This window comes from Pinus tabuliformis, chromosome 1_1 (genome assembly GCF_031772625.1).
Source record: "Pinus tabuliformis cultivar Carrire ecotype Pingquan chromosome 1_1, CPIR1, whole genome shotgun sequence".
In the NCBI taxonomy this organism is placed as follows: Eukaryota; Viridiplantae; Streptophyta; class Pinopsida; order Pinales; family Pinaceae; genus Pinus; species Pinus tabuliformis.
This window is the reverse complement of record NC_142297.1, coordinates 365,653,512-365,672,180: the sequence shown is the minus strand read 5'-3', so window position 1 is coordinate 365,672,180 and position 18,669 is coordinate 365,653,512. Positions and strand designations below refer to the sequence as shown.

Genomic DNA, 18,669 nt, shown 5'->3' with positions numbered 1-18,669 from the left:
TCATGTTGTTTTGCCTCTTTTAACCCTTCAACAAGGGAAACGTAATATGCCTCATTGTTTGTCGCCATTCCAGGCACTTCTCTCTTTCCATGAAATAAATGATTTGTTGCCATATTTTAAAGGACGAATTTAATAACTGCTCGACCTGGATTTGGAAAGCAAGACACTTGAATGCATAAACGCCACTTTTGCACCATTTTTTACACTTCAAAAGCCTGAAAAATAAATCACAATAAATTCATGTTAAACAAGTAGACAATCATCTATTTCCTAATACTCAACATGTTTTTCAATCATATATAATTAAAAAGGCAGATAATTTTTGTTCATTTACACTACAACACTTTCAATACTGGCAACTATTATGCAAAAAACACATTTAGCAATCACCACTTTATATAGATGAAATGCTCATTATAGGACCCAAATACATCTATGAGATTTAAAATAAATGATACTGAATTAGGCTTCGCTGTTTTTTGAATACCATATGCAAACTAATATGTAAGTTATATGATCCATACTAATATGCTTACAAAACTATTACTATATTATTTTATCTTATTTGGGAAACTATCAAGGATTAAAAAGAAATGTTGGGAAGGAGTTATATTATGGGTGGTGTCTAGCAAGTAGTATGTATGGATGCACGCCTATTATTTGGTGTTGTGTACAATTTAGGGTTCTTGATAACTAAATCCATGAGAGTTCTAAAATGGCTTTTGAATTTGTGAGTGACGATTTTTAATATTTGTTGGTAAATTGAATAGTGGGTGTTTCACAAGGAGTCCATCCACCACGAGGTGAGCAGAGTTCATTCTATCTACCACAGGCTAATGTCGAGCCACAAGGACATATGGTTAGGATCCATTGTGAAGCCAACGCAGAGTTTTTCTTGGCTGCCCGTGGTGATGTTGCAGTGCTTGCGCTGGAAAACCCACATGATTCTCATCAGGTATGTTCATCAGTTTGAGCTACTTTGTTTGAAGCTCACTGAAAGCATTTGTTCATCTAATAATTGATGATTGATCACTATCCTTATTCCCCTGTTTGATGGAACCTTTTGTCAACAATGGATCAAGGTAGATTCATGGGGCCTTCGAGTCAAGGATGAAGCCGGATTCCCAGCATTTGCCTTGGTGAACAAGGCCACCAAACATGCTCTGAAACAAGGGGATAAAGAATGGGACGAGGTAAAACTTTCTATTTCCCTTTTCCTTTTAGTTTCATTGTTTAATATAGCCTCTCCTCTGGATATGTAGAGAAGTCTTATGAAGTGCAATGCTATAAACCACCTTAACTCAGGGTTTCAGAATGCCAGGGTATTGGGCATTATGGGCTGCAACAGAGCTGTTTACAATGGTGGTCCCCTAATCCATAGTTTCTGTTGAATGTTGTTGAATAGATATACTTGGCAGATTATAATCATGACAAGGCAGAGCAGTCTGTTATGTGGACCTTAAGTGCATATGTTGGAAATGGGTATCAATGTCTGAGGCCTCTGAACAACGTTAATTTGAATATGGATGCAAAAGCTACAGATGGCCATGTTGGAGGAATATGTGATGGAAATGAACTCATCCTCTTTGAGTGGAAGAAACAGAGCAACTAGAGATGGAAGGTCCAGCCCATCCATTGTAAGCAATCTAACAATAACAAGTTGTCTTTCAAGCTCTTTATTGAAAGTAGCATCATTTCTGTAAGTTTATCAATAGAAAGGACAGAGGGTTCATGCTACTTGAAAGTTTATCATTTCTGACATTTTCTGTAAGTTTTTCTAACATCATTTTCCGCATTCTTTTGTTTGCAGGTTTGGGTGTTCATCATAAGTTTGCTTGGCCTTGCACGTCTTGCTGAACGTATAGGCTTTGTCACCGAGTAAGTGAAAAATTGCATGGTATATGTACATAGGTTACGTGTAATCTATACCACAATACTGCAATTGTTTATACACTTGGAATGGTCACTGCAGTGCAGTGACTTCATAAAATATTATGTTTGTTGGTTCTACAATCTGATGTTTTGTTGTAAATTGCTGTTGTTTATCCCTTTGCATATCTTGAATATAATGATAATCTGAACGTGGGTTGAAGGACAGAAACACGTGTGCACGAAGTAGGTTTTAGAGACTTGCCAATGCAACAGGGAGCTATTCTTTGCCCCAATTGCATAGGGGATTTGTTAGGAAATACCCTTGTGTTGCAAATTTGGTGTCTAAGTGCCACTTCTCACTGACAGATGATATCAAATCCAACTGTATCTTGACTGTAAACACGCAACTTTTCATGCTTACATTGAAGTTGTGGTGTTCTAGGTATTGCAAAAGATGTTAATCTAAATAAATACAGTGATGTTTAAAGGGAATACCATGATCATAGTTGTCAATGAATGTGTAGTGTTTGCATCACCTAGTTTGTTTCATGATTTTTTTCTCTCGCTGTCCTGAAAAGATATGTATTTCTTCAAATTTGAAGTTTAAACGCAACAAAGTTCTCAGTCTCTTTATTTAAAAGCTCATAATGCAAAGGAAATGTTTACAAAATATATAGTATTTACATATAGGAGTATTTAAATGTTTATCAATGGCAGATTCCCCCTTTAACTCTTTGGATCACCAGTTTCACTTACCTTCACAATCATAGTACTACAGTACTATTATCTATCAGGGAGATTCAAATATAATTGCCTTCATTTCCAGAACTTTTTCTTCTCTGTGAACAATTAAGATTGCTAGGATGATTTTCAAATACCATTAGCACATTCATTTTCAACTATATAATGAAAAACACCTCACCAAAAATAATATTTGTACCTAGCAACAACTACGCCATCAAGTGTGGTAACTCCTTGTAAAATATCCTACAGACCACACCCTAGTGATTTGCCTTTTGTCTGGAAATCAAATTATGTCTCGCGAACATTGCATCTATGGACAATGGTGCTTTGTATCTAAATCTAAAATTATAGAACTGAAGCTCCTATATATAGAGAAAAACCTTTATCACAAAGAAAAGATTATGCTGATGACGTATCAAATACAAGAAGATTGAGACATTGTTTGAGGCTATTTCCCAGCACTATTATCAAGAACAGAGAACTTAGTTATAGCCAAAACTATAAAGCTCAGCTCTACTCTGCACAAAACAGTGTATGTCACTTTGACTCTTCATATTGTTCTCCAGTGAAGTTTCTACATCAATCAGCAGTCATGATATACTCCAGAGCTCCATGAGCTCTTTCAGCAAATTTATCTCATAGAAATCTATTTCCTCACACAACACAAGCCAAGGAAGTGATGACATATCACTTCCTCTTCCATGACTGCCGATGCTCAGTACCTACATATGATTGTAAATGGGAGTACTAAGTATGACCTTGACTACTACGACATGTTTGGACCTGAATTATTACTACGACATGTTGAGGTATTATTACTTGAATACACATAGAATTGTATCTCATAAATAGGCCATAGGCAGAAAATAGAGAAATGCATTAACCTTACAGCCACAGACTCAAATTAGTAATGTCGCAAATCCAAAGGAGTAGTTAATGAACAATAAATAATTAGTAAGAGTCATGAATATTGATCTTCAATGATCGAAATTGTTTGTTCACTGGGAACCTTATTTGACAAACTCTAATTAATAAATTAAGCATTGCGAGTACCAAATTAAGGCATGCAAGGTTTTGATTTGTTTGTAAGGGAAGGTGATTGTTACCTTCTGCTATGTCCAAGTATAGGTCAATAAATGGTATTTGACCCATCTGATTTCTTTCTTGATGATCGACTCTTTCCCCTGTGGGTGTTTCTATAAAAGAACATCAATGAGAATACTTTTGAGGATTGTTAGGATGATTTTCAAATACCATTAGAACATTCATTTTCAAGTATATAATGAAAAACACCTCACCAAAAATAAATGAGTAACATATGCAAAACTAAAATCAAGTTGATGTTTCTTTTGTGTTGTAGACCATTGGAAATTCTGTCAGAATTTAGAAAGGATGTCTCATTACTAATTATTGACTTTTATCTTTAATCGGAGTCTCTTAGATTTTGTGAATTGTTCAGGGTTATTTAAGTACACATCTAGAGTGAACCTGTGTTAGGAGATTCCTATTGTATATCTTTGTAGAAAAATCCTTTAGTTGCTGATGAAGAATTATTGTTTTTTAAAATAAAGATTATATTATCATAAGAGCTATTTAACACATTTCACGGAGAAATTCAAGTGGACAGAACCCCAAAGTGTGATCCTTGATAGGTTGATTGGTAATAATGTTGAAATGATAACGTGATAGAATCCTAACCCTGGAAGGAATGATGGACAAAGTTCTATGGTCTCTCCTGACTAATATGTATCAATTAATGTCCACTGGGGATTCATGTTGTAATTGAATGGAAAAATTATTTTATGCTTGCTGCTTAGAATTATTCGGTTTTGAGATACAATCATGCTTTTTTCCAGCCTGTAACAATCTCATATACTGCGGGAGCAGTCAGACAGGTAAAGGATCTAATTATGAGCATGAATCCAACCAAACCTCTATGCATGGTTTTTGCATGAATTTAGTCATCACATTTGTTGATTAAAGCAGGAGGAAAATGTCTCTTCTATGAGGGAATTGGGATAAATAAATACAAGGTTTTTCTTTATAATCATCTTTCTTTTGGGTGTATAGTTTTTTTTAATCTGTAAATAATTCTAAATCTATTGATATTATCGGGAAAAATAGGTGTTGACTTAGAGCCGTTAAATTTTCAGACCATTGTTCTGTAGGCAGAAAACTCTAACAGCTAAAACAGAAAATTTAATGGAATATCAAGACTGAAAATTCTGAATAAACTAATCTACTAACACATCATACTAAAAACATATGACATAATGTTCAAAACTAAACTTTCAAACCTATAACCTGCACCCTTCAGCAATTGAAGCAAAGACCTCAATAATATCGACTTCCTCTTTCACATCATACTGAAAATATAGGACATAACTTATAAGGTTCAAAACTGAACTTTCAAAGTAGCCTGTACCCTTCAGCAATTGTAGCAAAGACCTTAATAAGAGCAACTTGCTCTGTCAGAGAGAGAATCCTCTGGCAAATGGAGCTAGTGTCTCATTAAAGTTAGGTCCCGCTTTCTTAGAGAATCCTTTGACAACAAACATGTCCTGGAACTCTTCAATACTCCCATCAACTGCATGCATGGAACGAATCACTGATCTCATGGTAGGTTTTGAAACTGTCTCTAGTAAGCTGGAAGGGCACTACTCCATCATGGCATATTTGCCATACCTGCTCTACGAGATCAGGAAGTAGCATATAAAGAGCAAAATATTGAACTCCTCTGGCCAAAACTCAACCACGTTCAGGGTTGTGTTTTCTAATGATTGCTTGCTGATCATCAAACTTAGCCATACACTGTCTATCTGTCTATCATGTTAGCAACTATATCATGAGTTATGCTTTTAAGTCTAGTGTGTCATTTATGAAGTCGTGGCTAGTTTGCAAGAGATTTGTATTTCTTGGAAGATATTGAACTCTAAGGTCATGTTACTTTTCTTGCCTTGATTTTTCCTCCCCAAATTTCATTTTGTTAGGATGATTTTCAAATACCATTAGAACATTCATTTTCAACTATATAATGAAAAACACGTCACCAAAAATAATATTTGTATCTAGCAACAACTATGCCATCAAATGTGGTAACTCGTAAAATATCCTTCACACCACACCCTAGTGATTTGCCTTTCCTCTGGAAATCAACTTATGTCTAGTGAACATTGCATCTACGGAGAATGGTGCTTTGTATCTAAATCTAAAATTATAAAACTGAAGCTCCTATATATAGAGAAAAACCTTTATCACAAAGAAAAGATTATGCTGATGACGTATCAAATACAAGAAGATTGAGACATTGTTTGAGGCTATTTCCATCAAGAATAGAGAACTTAGTTATAGCCAAAACTATAAAGCTCAGCTCTGCTCTGCACAAAACAGTGTATGTCACTTTGACTCTTCATATTGTTCTCCACTGAAGTTTCTACATCAATCAGTAGTCATGATATACTCCAGAGCTCCATGAGCTCTTTCAGCAAATTTATCTCATAGAAATCTATTTCCTCACACAACACAAGCCAAGGAAGTGATGACATATCACTTCCTCTTCCATGAATGCCGATGCTCGGTACCTACATATGATTGTAAATGGGAGTACTAGCTATGACCTTGACTACTATGACATGTTGAGGTATTATTACTTGAATACACATAGAATTGTATCTCATGAATAGGCCATAGGCACAAAATAGAGAGTTGCATTAACCTTACAGCCACAGACTCAAATTACTAATGTCGCAAATCCAAAGGAGTAGTTAATGAACATCCGCTGCCTCTCTAGCTACAGAGAGAACATGAAAATAAGTCCTTTATATCATAGGTTACCTTAGTCAAAACTTCATCCAAGGTGATTGTTTCATGTATATAATTATGTAATCACAAGTCATTTCAGTTTAATTTTGGAGTGAACTTCACTTGTGTTTGTGGTGTTGGTTTTTCCTCACTCAAGGAAGTGAATATTGTATGCAGTTCCCTTATTTCTGGATGTGTGAATAGGACTAATTCTGATCATAGACTAATTCACATCATTCTTTGGTGTGTTTGTTGATAGTAAGTACAGATTCCCTTATTTTGGGATGTGTGAATAGATTAATTTAGATCACAGTGAACATATTGCTTCATTATTCTCAAACATTTTTGTATATTAGTCCCCTCACAAAGGTACCATTACAATAAAGGGGGGAGAATTATAGTGTATTGTGGTGTGTCATAAATACCATCCTGTACAACATCATCATTTCCCAACATTCTTATTTTTAAGCGACATAAGGTATTCAAGGAGCCTGAAACTACTATCGACCAAGGTTTACAGGTCCCCTGACTCGTTTGCAAGGGTTTTGATTAAAAGATGATTGTTTCTAGGTCGAAATTTAAAACACAAGAAAGTAGGACTTCCTTTAACACATGATGTACTCTGATTTGCATAACAATCACATCTTGTCATGCAATTTGTCAAAAGCTTGGGCTACCATCTTCTTTTCACAAAAGAAATCACAAGTTATTCCAATTTATGCAAGCATTGGATCACAAACTCAGCTAGCATATGTTTCTCATTCCAAGGTGATGCATTTTGTTGAAGCAACAGGCAAACAGTCTGGTGCATGTCTCAATCAGTCGTTAACAGAGTCAGAGGTGTCACCAAATTGTACCTGGGTGGCGAGTTGCAAAGTGGAGGAATTGCAGAGCGGGAGGCACCGAGTCAAGGAGGAAGGTGAGTGAGCAACCTGTGGGATCGCAATTCCTCATTTCAAATTGGAAATGGCAATAACTCTCCACAACTGCAATTCCAGCTCGGATCCGATCTATCAGGGGATGTTAGGATTTCCAGCTCTGATTGGATTTTCTATCAGGGAATGTTAGGATTGCCAGGGGAGGGTGGTGGAGAAGGAGGGGGGCGGAGGGTGGAGGGATTGCCGGCGGCCGGAGCTGGACGATTTTCCGGGCGGTGACGGAAACTGGGCCATTCCTTCGCGTAGGTAGACTAAAAAATTGAAATCTTTCTTATTTTGCATGTGAATTCCCTTTTTTTGGTGGGCTTTTATCATCATCTTGCATGTGGATTCCTTTTTTTTGTGGACTTTTACCATAATCTTGCATGTGAATTCCTTTTTTTGGTGGACTTTTATCATAATCTTGCATGTGAATTCCTTTTTTTGGTGGACTTTCACCATAATCTTGCATGTGAATTCCTTTTTTTGGTGGACTTTTACCATAATCTTGCATGTGAATTTAGGTATCACATGGCAAGGAACATCTAGTGTGGTTATATGAAAATCTAGTGTATGTGTGGTATATTTTTTTAATTATCACTAATTATAAGGTCTTTTTATGTAAGATAATAGTATGTTTGTCTATGTAAGATATTTTGGTTTTGGTAGTCTTGTTAATAAATGTTTTTATTTTTTTTACTTTTTGAGTATTTATTTTAATAGAATCACCTTATTTATTATTTTTTTAGAAATGTATTTTTGGTGGTTAATGTTTTTTAAAATGCATATAGTTTTATCTAGTATCAAGTGTTTTCATTTAATAATATTAGCTCGATTCATAATAAGATTACTATTATAGATATTCGGTGGCTATTGAAGATATTTTTAAGGAAAAACAATTGAGTTCAAAATTGGAGGATTTACCCCTCCAATCATTTGTGATGAATCTCTCATACTAATTTATAAACCATTCATTTGAACTTAAGTTGGGGTGGTGGAGAACCTATGGCCTGCCTCCTTATATTTTGTTTCAAGTTGAAAAGAGGTTTCATAAAACCCTTCCTTTGACCCCTACAATTTTGTTTTTTAGGCTGTTTGAGATTGTAAGTATTGTAGTCATTTTTAAAATTTCATGAATAAAGGTAGCCTTGATGATCTCATCCACAAATTAAGGCATTGTGTTATGTAAGCTTATCCATGATTCGTAATTATTAGCACAAGACACCATTAAAATCATGTCAATAGTTGGCATCTTCAATATACAAGTCTCAATAAAATCTATTCACATGTTGGAAGTAAATCCAAGGATTATAGAAAGACAAATGTGATGGGATGATCAAATTCATGTATACTTTGCAAAGAAAAGGTTGCAAGATATTTCAAAGATTAATAAGGTGTCACAATCATAACATAACCTTGCACTTGTTGAACCACACATGGTATGTTGAAGGAAAATGGTAGTTTTAAAAACCATTGGAAATGCCTCCATGTACCACTCATAAATTTGTATACCCTTGACCTGCGAGAAATTCCAGAATACCAAATATGCAAAGGAATACAACCCAGAAAATAGAAAAAAATGAGAAAAACAACAAGTATTTTATTATTAAGAGATGAAAGTAGTGTTCCTTGCCTCTTCAAGGGGGCAACCTCCAACAGACCAGAGCTCGATTACAAAATAAGACTCGATATATCTCAATGGGAAGTCTTTATCCTTTATATAGGATTCATACTTATTGTGGCCTTCCCAAGCTATTGTCCTCGCATTAAAAATAATGTACATAGACTTTTAAAGAGACAACTACTCATTGTACTATTTCAGAGGAGTTATTCTTCTTAGACACCGATGCATTGTGGCCATAACTCCTCTTAGACACCCACTTATTGTGGCCTTGCCAAGCTATTGTCCTCGCATTAAAAATAATGTACATAGACTTTTAAAGAGACAACTACTCACTGTACTATTTCAGAGGAATTATTCTTCTTAGACACCCACACATTGTGACCATAACTCCTCTTGGACACCACTTATTGTGGCCTTGCCAAGCTATTGTCCAAAATACCATTTTTAAGAATTTATTTATTAGTGTGCTAAACTCAAAAATCTTCCTAAGCAAGCTATGATGTCCTCCTCAATAATCCATGGCGTCTCATGATTGTTTCCCAATTATTTTTACTCTAACTACATCTCTATTTTTATTTTCAAGATGTCAATAATTTCTAAACATAATTAAAAACAACGAAAATCCCTCGTCACAATATTTAAAACTCTAATAACAACTCAAGTAAAACACCTATTGCCTCATTACCTCCTAAAAGCAGTCACTCCTCTTGAAATTGTCTTTCCTTTGAAAGTTTTGTCTTCTCAAAGCCTTCTAGAGAATCCATTTTGGTTTTTTCTTTCGTACTAGGATATTGTAGATGAAGCTATTTTGGGAATGATGAAATATATTTTTTGGATAATCCCCCATTAAAAACACATTATGAGAAATATAACTACTACGCTTATATGCATGCATGTTAGCCATTTATTTGGTATATGCATATTTGGATCTATATTTTGAACTTATACAAATTATCCTTAATTATGGAAGTAGTGTTCAATGACTATTTCATTTAAAAAGAATGAATTGCAATGGACCTTAACCCCATTGTTGAATGGTGATAATTTTGTCGAAATATTAGAAAAACCATGAATAAAGTCTACTTGGCTTGTAGGGCTCCACTAACATGCAAATATTGCATGATTGAATCGTGTAATATCCCAACATCAAAATTTTAATGAGATATGGTACACTCTAGGTGTTCTAATGAAATTCTTGCACTAAAAACACATAACACAATAAAGATCTAAGAATGCAGCCTCTTCTTTATGTAAATAAATAGAAACAAAATTACATGCCCACACAAGACCTACTAAGGCCCGTGCCTTGGCATGTATGGCTGCCTATCAACAAAGAAATTAAATATATTGAAGCACAATCATAGATCCTAGATGGATCCACTACACAAATTACTCCCATGGGTTTTCATAACTAGGATCAACTAGAACTAGCCTTGCCAAGTTCACAACAAAATCCAAATAGATAAATAACTCTCCTATCCCCTTTTATATTCTTGGTTGACTCTTTAGAGACTTTATTTTATTGTTTTCCCTTGAAAAACAAAGGCAAATAGCATGGGCCAATGCCGTCAACAACTGCCACAATAAATACCATGGGAAGGTTCCATCCACTTTGACCATATATATATATATATATATATTACAAACCCTCTCGCCAAAAGATTGTTTGCCCTCTGGTAATCCACTTCTATCCACAAAATAAGCATTTGTATATTGATTCCAAGATCCCACACAACCCAATGTGTTATTCCATGCCTCCATTCTAAATGATCATGAATGGATCCTTCGATACCTGAATCCAAAACAATCCTTTGGTCAATCCTACCCCCAATGGATTCTCCTAGATCCCAATGCCACCTAAGTCCCAAGACATGTTTATTATGACACCACCTCAGCCCTCCATCATTGCTTGTGCTTGAGGGCTGAAGTTTCAATATGCCCTTGGATAAGAGTATCTTGTTAATAGAGTTCCAACTCATAATATCTTGTAAATCCATCTCACGGGAAGTATATAATGCATGAATCCCTGCACATGGAATAAATCTACCATGCTGATGTTGCCTAATGCTCAATTCATGTTGCTCCACTCGATCACCCATCATGATCCATTTGTACAACTCTTCCTTGCTATCACCAATGTATAATGGTAGGTTGGTAGAGCTACAAGCCTTATCTATGTACTCCTGTAGAGGGCTACTCTGCAACTCCCAAATGTACTCCTCTTCCTGCCTTGTGAGGGACTTGAGTCGTTCCTCAACACTAGACAACTGGGTCATTGATTCAACACATACCCCTATGAGGTTCTCAAATTTTCTATTCTCCTGTAAGACAGTGTCTCAGGGTGCCCCGACTCTCTACTTCAACATCGTAAGATCTGTCTTGAAATGCATGATCCTTTCCCAAAAGTCCTCTACTAGAAATTCTCGTGCCCTGGAGAATGTCTCTATATTTGACTGCACCGGATGCCCCATGACCACAACTTTAACTTGAACATTTGTTTAACCCTCCATAAATGGCTTATCCTGCATGCTATATTTGTCATGATACCCTGCATGATCATGTTCATCATGTTGGTTTATTATTATTGGCTCCTCATTTGGTTCTCCTAGAATGCCTTCTTCCTGGCCTTTTTCACATGTGGCGGTAAGATGTCCACCCTCTTTGATTGTCAAACATGGATGTATTGGTGGACTGTTATCTATACCTGATTGTCCATACTCTTTATCGATGTTCTCTTGGATATCTATAGACTCAACTACCTCATCATCAGGAGGAATTCCCTCCTTCCTTTCCCGATTTACTTTGTCAAGTTGATTGATTATCATCGACCTATCCTATAAGTTTCTCTGAAAAACATGGTGTTGTTGCTCACCATTTGTACTTGAATACTTGGATCCTTCATAGGTTCTCTTCTAAAAACTGGTGAACCCAACTATGGATGAATCTTCATTATCTACCATTGTTTCCTCTTATCACCTGGTCATGAATGGTTAAAGGCCCAAGGTCCCTTGTAGATAAAGCATAGTCCTCTCATGCTTAGTTCATTATTGGTGAATATTTTGTTCTTGCTTCCTCCATCAATCCTTATCAAATCCTTCATAGTGAGCACCCTTTTCAGTAATTTTATGTTTTTCCTGACAAAATTCTCGACTAGATCATAGGATCCATGCGGTCCTTCCTCCAAATGGTCAACAATTTACATCTTAGTGTCTTGCATAGGTGAGCATGGGCTTCTAATAATAGAGACACAATATTTTGGATGCTTGTTTTGACATGGTATGAATGAGCTAATGTAACACTGGTGTAAAAGTTATGGAGCAACTAAAAGATCAACTCATCACATTCCAAATTCAGTATGAATGTGCCAAAGTTGAATTCTGCCATGACTGTTAAAATTTCTACATCGGTTCTAAAAGGTAGGAAGCATGATGTTATTCAACCCTTTAAGGTCTTCCATTATCAACTACAATATCTCCCTCATAAGATCATTATTGTAAGACAATACTCGGGATATTAAAGCTATGATCTTGCTGAGACAAGAAGCAATTGTGAGCTTGACCTCTTTACAAGGATGCTCCGAGAGTTTGGGTTGTATTAATGCAAGCATAGATGGCTTGAGATTCCAACTGAGTTTCCTCCATTCTGGTTGCCCCACCTCTAAGAGCAATGTGTCTAATTCCTCCAATTTCTGGAGGTCTATGGTTGACTTTGTTCGTTGCAATTAAGATCCAAGTGTGAAGAACTTAGCTCCTCTTCCTTGTCCTTCCTTCACTTCCCATGGGCATTTCTGTTGCATAATGGCATTGAACATTTTTGAGAAAGAATTTCTATTATATTATAAAGTGGTATTGCTAAGAAAAGGCCCCATGCTTCTTTTATTTTATCTAGAATTTTTTCCAAAATTTTATGACTGCTTTCCAGGGAAAGTCCCGTCTCCCCTCATACCAAAGCATGCGTACACTAATTCTTCAATGGATTTCACCCTAAGATAAGGTAAATACAAACTTTATTGGTAATAGTAAGATGATTGTACCACCTCCTTCCTTTCCTATTCCAATTTTTTTTTTAACACAAAATCTCCTTTCTATTGTAAAACTCCAAAATTTGAAAAACCCCTTGTCAAATGCTAAAACCAATCAAAAATTTCAAAACTATAAACAAGGTTTAGTCCATAACTCACCATCTTTCATGCTTCCAGGCTAATATTTTTGAGTGGAAAATCTGTTTAGATGGAAAGAGAATCAGTTTTCAGGTAAAGAATTAGATCTTCATACGCTAATCAAGAGTCTGTGGACCCAATAATTATGCCCTTGCGAGTGATGAATGGATCATGTGCGAAATTGAATTTGATGTTAGAGGTTTCAAATGTATAGGCATAAGACTATATTTGACAATGATAAACCTCTACAGCAATCCAACCACATAATGCAACATACTATGTAACGAAAAAAAGACATAGCATTACTTTATTTAATTATGGTGACCCACCATGAAATCTTTTGATGAAATATAATTTACTCGATTCTGCAAAAACATGGTGTCTTTGCCTCTATGACTAATGTGTGAGTGATCTTGATGTAGCGATATCAATTTATCTAATGTAATAAAACAAATACAGTTTGGCTTGCACCTGAAGAGGACCATGATTGTCTCCTTGACAGACACTACGGTAAAAATAATCTTGTCTCTGCTATTAAGAGTGATGACAACTTTGGATCCCATAATGAATCGATGTTCAATGCCGAGACTGAAGCCTATGAAACTTACTCGACTCCTTCCTGCGCTTAGAGGGTTGTGGTGACAATGCAACGCCCAAGCTATGTCCACTTCTTTTCGCCTGGAACAGATATGGGGATGCTCAACTCCTTTCTCTGCTCAGACAGTTGTTGTGATAGTGTTTTGGAAATGCAACCAATGCTCAGGCTATATCAACTAATCAGCATGCAACACTCATACTCTCTTTCGCCTTCCATTGAAATGAATCAGAGGTTGAAACCAATCGAACACCTCTACTCATTATTTGGCTTGGTGTTCATTTTAACACACAAAATTACCCTCCTCGCAACCTCGATTGCTACTGAGAAACATCACCCTTCAGATCAGCAATGTGACTATTTGGTTACGAGTGCCTCAAATTCCCTTCTATCAGTGGTATAGTCCCATGCGATTGATTCGATGGGTTTGCATGATTTTTGGTCGACCTCCTTGCTCTAGTGATTTGAATACTCCCTTTCATGGTGAGGTGCCTCTCGGAAGGTGAAATGGTGGATCAGACCATTGTTGACCTGATCCACGGCTCGGGAATGTCGGTAGAGTGTTTTGATGTAATCTATGCCTATGGCTATTGGTTCTATCCTCAATGGTCCTCAGATTCACTTGCTAAAGAAAAAATATTCCGCCCTCTCTCCCTGTCTAACTCGGTCCCCTTTGATGAAAGTGTTATCACCAAAAATTGATCGTCTAGCCTAATTTACTAGATCGATCAAAGTACACCATGTAAAGTCAATTTTACCATAGTAAAATTGCTTTCATTGTGAGAAATTACTTAATAAACCACCTTTGTTAATTTATAATCAAACCCATGAAGAATAATTAAATAAATCACTATTTATTTTATTTTATTCTAGGAATAATTAATTAAACCATTGTTCAATTATTATTCCTTGTCATATTTGACCCAATTATGAAAAATCAAAAGATAAATTATTAATTATCTTATTTTTCTCTAGGAATAATTAATTAATCACTAATTAATTATTATTCCTCATCAAATTTGATTAAATCCCTTAGGAATAATTAAATAAATCATTATTTATTTATTATTTCTAAATAAAAGTTTAAATACATTTTCCCTCCTAATTAAATATAATAAAATATTCCAAGTGGTTATTCCAAGAATGGGGTTAATAATATTTTACTATTGCTCATTATTCGAGGAAAACCCAATATTTTGTTATAAATAGAGGGGTTTCCATTCATTATTCACTTTCGATTATTTTTGTTGTTGCACTCATTGCTCTAACTCTTATTATTTCCATTGCCGCACACCATTTCTCTGCCACTTGAGTTCCCATTAAGCTCAAACATTTTATTTGTTGGGTTTTCACATTATGGAGGAGAGAGACTCTACACAAGCTGAAGACGTTTTAGGATAGACAAGAACCCATCCCATAGAGGGGGACTAGTAAAATTTATTTGTTCCCTTCACATGTGTTATAATAAAATATATTCTTTGTATATTTGGTTTCCATTGGATGATTGGAGTTATTACTGTTTCTTTTTGCTGTTTAACTATGATTGTATCATAGGTCAAGACTTTGCTAGGTTTTGTTTGTATCATTTGCTGCAAATATACAATGTTTAGTAGCCATTTGTATTGTTCAGACTGTTTGTCATCCGCAGTCTTAAGGGGGTTCTTTTTGTCATCTTTGAGACGAAAACACTACAACAAAATTGGCAACTCCATTGGTTTTTTACTTCAGATCGAGAAACTTGGGTGACCTTCAGTTTTCAGGTTAGGGTTTCTTATTTGTTCAGACTCTTAATGTCATTTACTAGCTTTCTAACCATAGATATGTCAAATTTCTAACTTCTACAAGTTTTTTGGCCTTTTCCGCAGGTCACAAGAAAAAGCTGCGACAGAGATGGTAGTTTTATCTCAGATTTTCCGAATGGGAATCAAGGATCAGAAATCAAAATTTTTAGCCCAAAAAGTGCGAGCTTGAGTCTAGAGTTCTTATTTCACCCCAAAAACTGTGATCCCCCCCTAAAAATAGGTTAGTACCTGCGATTTTAGGGTCTCTGGGTTTTTATTAGCTCCGTTTCTCGGTTTTGTCGAGAGCTGTGCATTGGGTTGTTTGACCTCTGTCTCATCTTGCTTAGGCCTTGATCTACTCTGATTTACTCGTCAAAGTGGAATTTATCCCCTTAGGTCATCTAGTACGCTTCCATGTTTATAGGAGGAATTTAGCTGAGTAAGAAGTTTGAGTTTCTCCAGCACTTTCAGCCATATTTTCCAGATCTGTACCCTTTTCTTTCAGATCTCCAAAGATAGGTTGTTTCCATCCATGGTTTCATATTAAACCTTGTTTGGTCATTGGCCTTAGGGTCCCATTGGTTTCCCTAGGATTTACACCCATCTCCCTACCTTTTTGTAGCGATCTTCCTCTCTGGTTTTTTGTTGTTGCTGCACCACTTTCCAGTAGCCTAGTGTCATTTCATTCCAGTCACATCTACACTTAGATCCATTGAAATTTTTAGTGTGTTTTCAGTTGATTTCACCACCAACCAGCACAGTGTTTGCCAATTCAGTTTGGGTGGGGTTTAGTTAATGGTCATGTTGTTCATTTACTGTTGTTAATTTTAGTTTATTTTCAACAATCTTTTTTGTTTTTTACAAACACGATCTGGGCTTAATCAATAACAACACTTGCACACAGAAGCGCACCTTAAGCGAATGGTGGTTGGTTTACACCCCCAAGCCAAGACTGAACATAATAAATTTATCTCCCCTCATCGAGACAAAGTCATATTGTTGATCTCCCTTCACCATTTTCATGTCACATGTGTCTTACCACCATTGTGCCACCAAGGCGTTTGTCACAGAGACTCTTATAGCTTCATCCCCATTTTCCACTCGGGCATATTACTCCTCCCCACTGGGTCAAATTTCATAGCCCTCTGAGTCCCCATACCACTCTTCTCCTGGTTCATCTGATTCCGAGTCTCCTCTAGCACATATTGTCACCATGTTTAGACCCACAGATGGTGTAGGAACCCAACCTGGTGTTGGCTCTAGTTCTATCCTAGTGATCACATCTAGAGGAGAAATGTCATGAACCATTCAGAAAACTCCCATACTCCTTTTTATGGCTAGCTTAAGTCTCCTTGATTTTAGCCAGTTGATCAATGACCCAATACACCACGATGCTGGTTGGCATGCTATTCCGACAAAGCTTCCCTCAAATATCCCAAAGTTTGAGGGTAATTTTGGAGAGGATCCTACCGGTCATGTTCACTCCTTCCACATGTGGTGTTCATCCAACTCCATTACTGATGACTTCATTCATTTTTAGCTGTTCCAATGCACGCTCATAGAGACACTACAAAATGGTATGTAGACTATCCTACCACATTTCATTCCATTTTCGTGACGCTTGCTAAATTTTTCCTCTCATATTTCTAGCTACCTCTCCAATACGACACGGGTAAAAAGATATTGACCTCATTTCGTCAGTCCTCTGCCACTCGCCTTTTCGACCATCTTCAAGAGTGGCATAGAAGGAGGAGCACATGTCGTGCCCCACACTTCGAAGACCATGTCTATCCAGATTGGTTTGTCATGAGCCTTTTAGCACCCATTGGAAAAGATGCCGCGTCCCATTTTCCTCAGACTGAGGAAGAAGCTCTCCAAACCGCTCTAAGATATGACCTGATTTATGTGCAATCCGATTCTGTCTATACTGTCATTCCAAACCTTCCCCGTCTTGGAGGTTCCAATGCACCAGGGGAATCTCACGTTGCCAACGGTATCGTTGGAAACCTTTCACGTCCTTCCCCATGTACTCAAAAAAGTTATGGCCATCCACAAGGGGGCACCAGTTCCTCCAACACTTATGCCCCTCCTGTTAGCAACATGTTTTCAGGGCCCTAACCTATCCCCAACCTATCTACCAAACCATTGCTACTCCTTATGAACAGTCGAGCACTCCAGCCCCTCAAGCATTAACATCGTAGCCTCCCATGCATCCTCAGCCCCCGCAGCTACTACCTCCTTAGGGTCAGGTTTTTGCACAGTAGAGTGCAACCAATCCCCAAAATTTGAAGAAAAATAATAAGGGGAAGGGTAACAATGGTAACAAGGGTAACCAGGGTAATCAAGGTAATCAACCTATTGAATCCCAGGGGAACCAGTCTAACACCAACAACCAGCAACAGGAAAGCCAACCCAGGCAAAAAAATGTTATTCATATGAACACGCCTTGTGCATGTTGTGGTGTACATGGCCATTATACACATGAGTGTCCTATCTTACCCCAGAAGTGCCAAATGTGGGAAGCTCAAGCAGCTTCTAGAGGCCAACAATTGCGTTAGAATCCTACACCATGTCAACTGACAGTGCTTACAAATCCTTTCCCTCAATAAGGATTTGTTCCTTCTCAACCTCACCCAGGTCAAGCTGCCCACCTTCCCCAATCTTCTGGTCCTGGTGACTACCAGATCCTCACGATGAGCTCTGATGAGGTTAATCCCTTCGATATCAACTTGCAAACTTGATCGTGTCAATATGATAAGCCATCAACTTCATCCGCTATTGAGTGCAAAGCCAAAGCTTCTACTAAGCCTCTTACAACATCAAATGTTCCATTACAGATCCCTCAACCCAAAGTTGAGGCAATTCCCAAGATCCCAAAGGGACCATTATGCCATAACACGACTTCTAACTAAGTTGGCCATACATACAGTACAGTAGATAACTTGGCGCAATCACCTGCTGCCATGTCAACACTAGATGTACTCTAGTCCTGCCCATCTCAAAAGAAAGCTCTAATAATTTCTTTGGGTGTAGTAGATCCTTTTGATGATCGTTTGATTGTCATCCCATTTGATACATGAGAACATCCCCCATTTCCATGATCCATTGCTTTCTAGGTACTAGTCCGAGTCTATAATGTCACCATCTCCCGATGCATTACTGATGATGGTGCATCC

General features: G+C 37.0%; 1 long non-coding RNA gene across 1 annotated transcript; it reads left to right on the top strand.

Annotated features, from left to right (window-relative positions):
* The first annotated feature begins 783 nt into the window (after positions 1 to 783).
* Positions 784 to 1,626, top strand: LOC149213123 (uncharacterized). Its single transcript, XR_016250303.1, has 3 exons — positions 784 to 955; positions 1,087 to 1,193; positions 1,406 to 1,626. It is a non-coding gene; the product is annotated as an uncharacterized LOC149213123 (long non-coding RNA).
* The last annotated feature ends 17,043 nt before the right edge of the window (positions 1,627 to 18,669 follow it).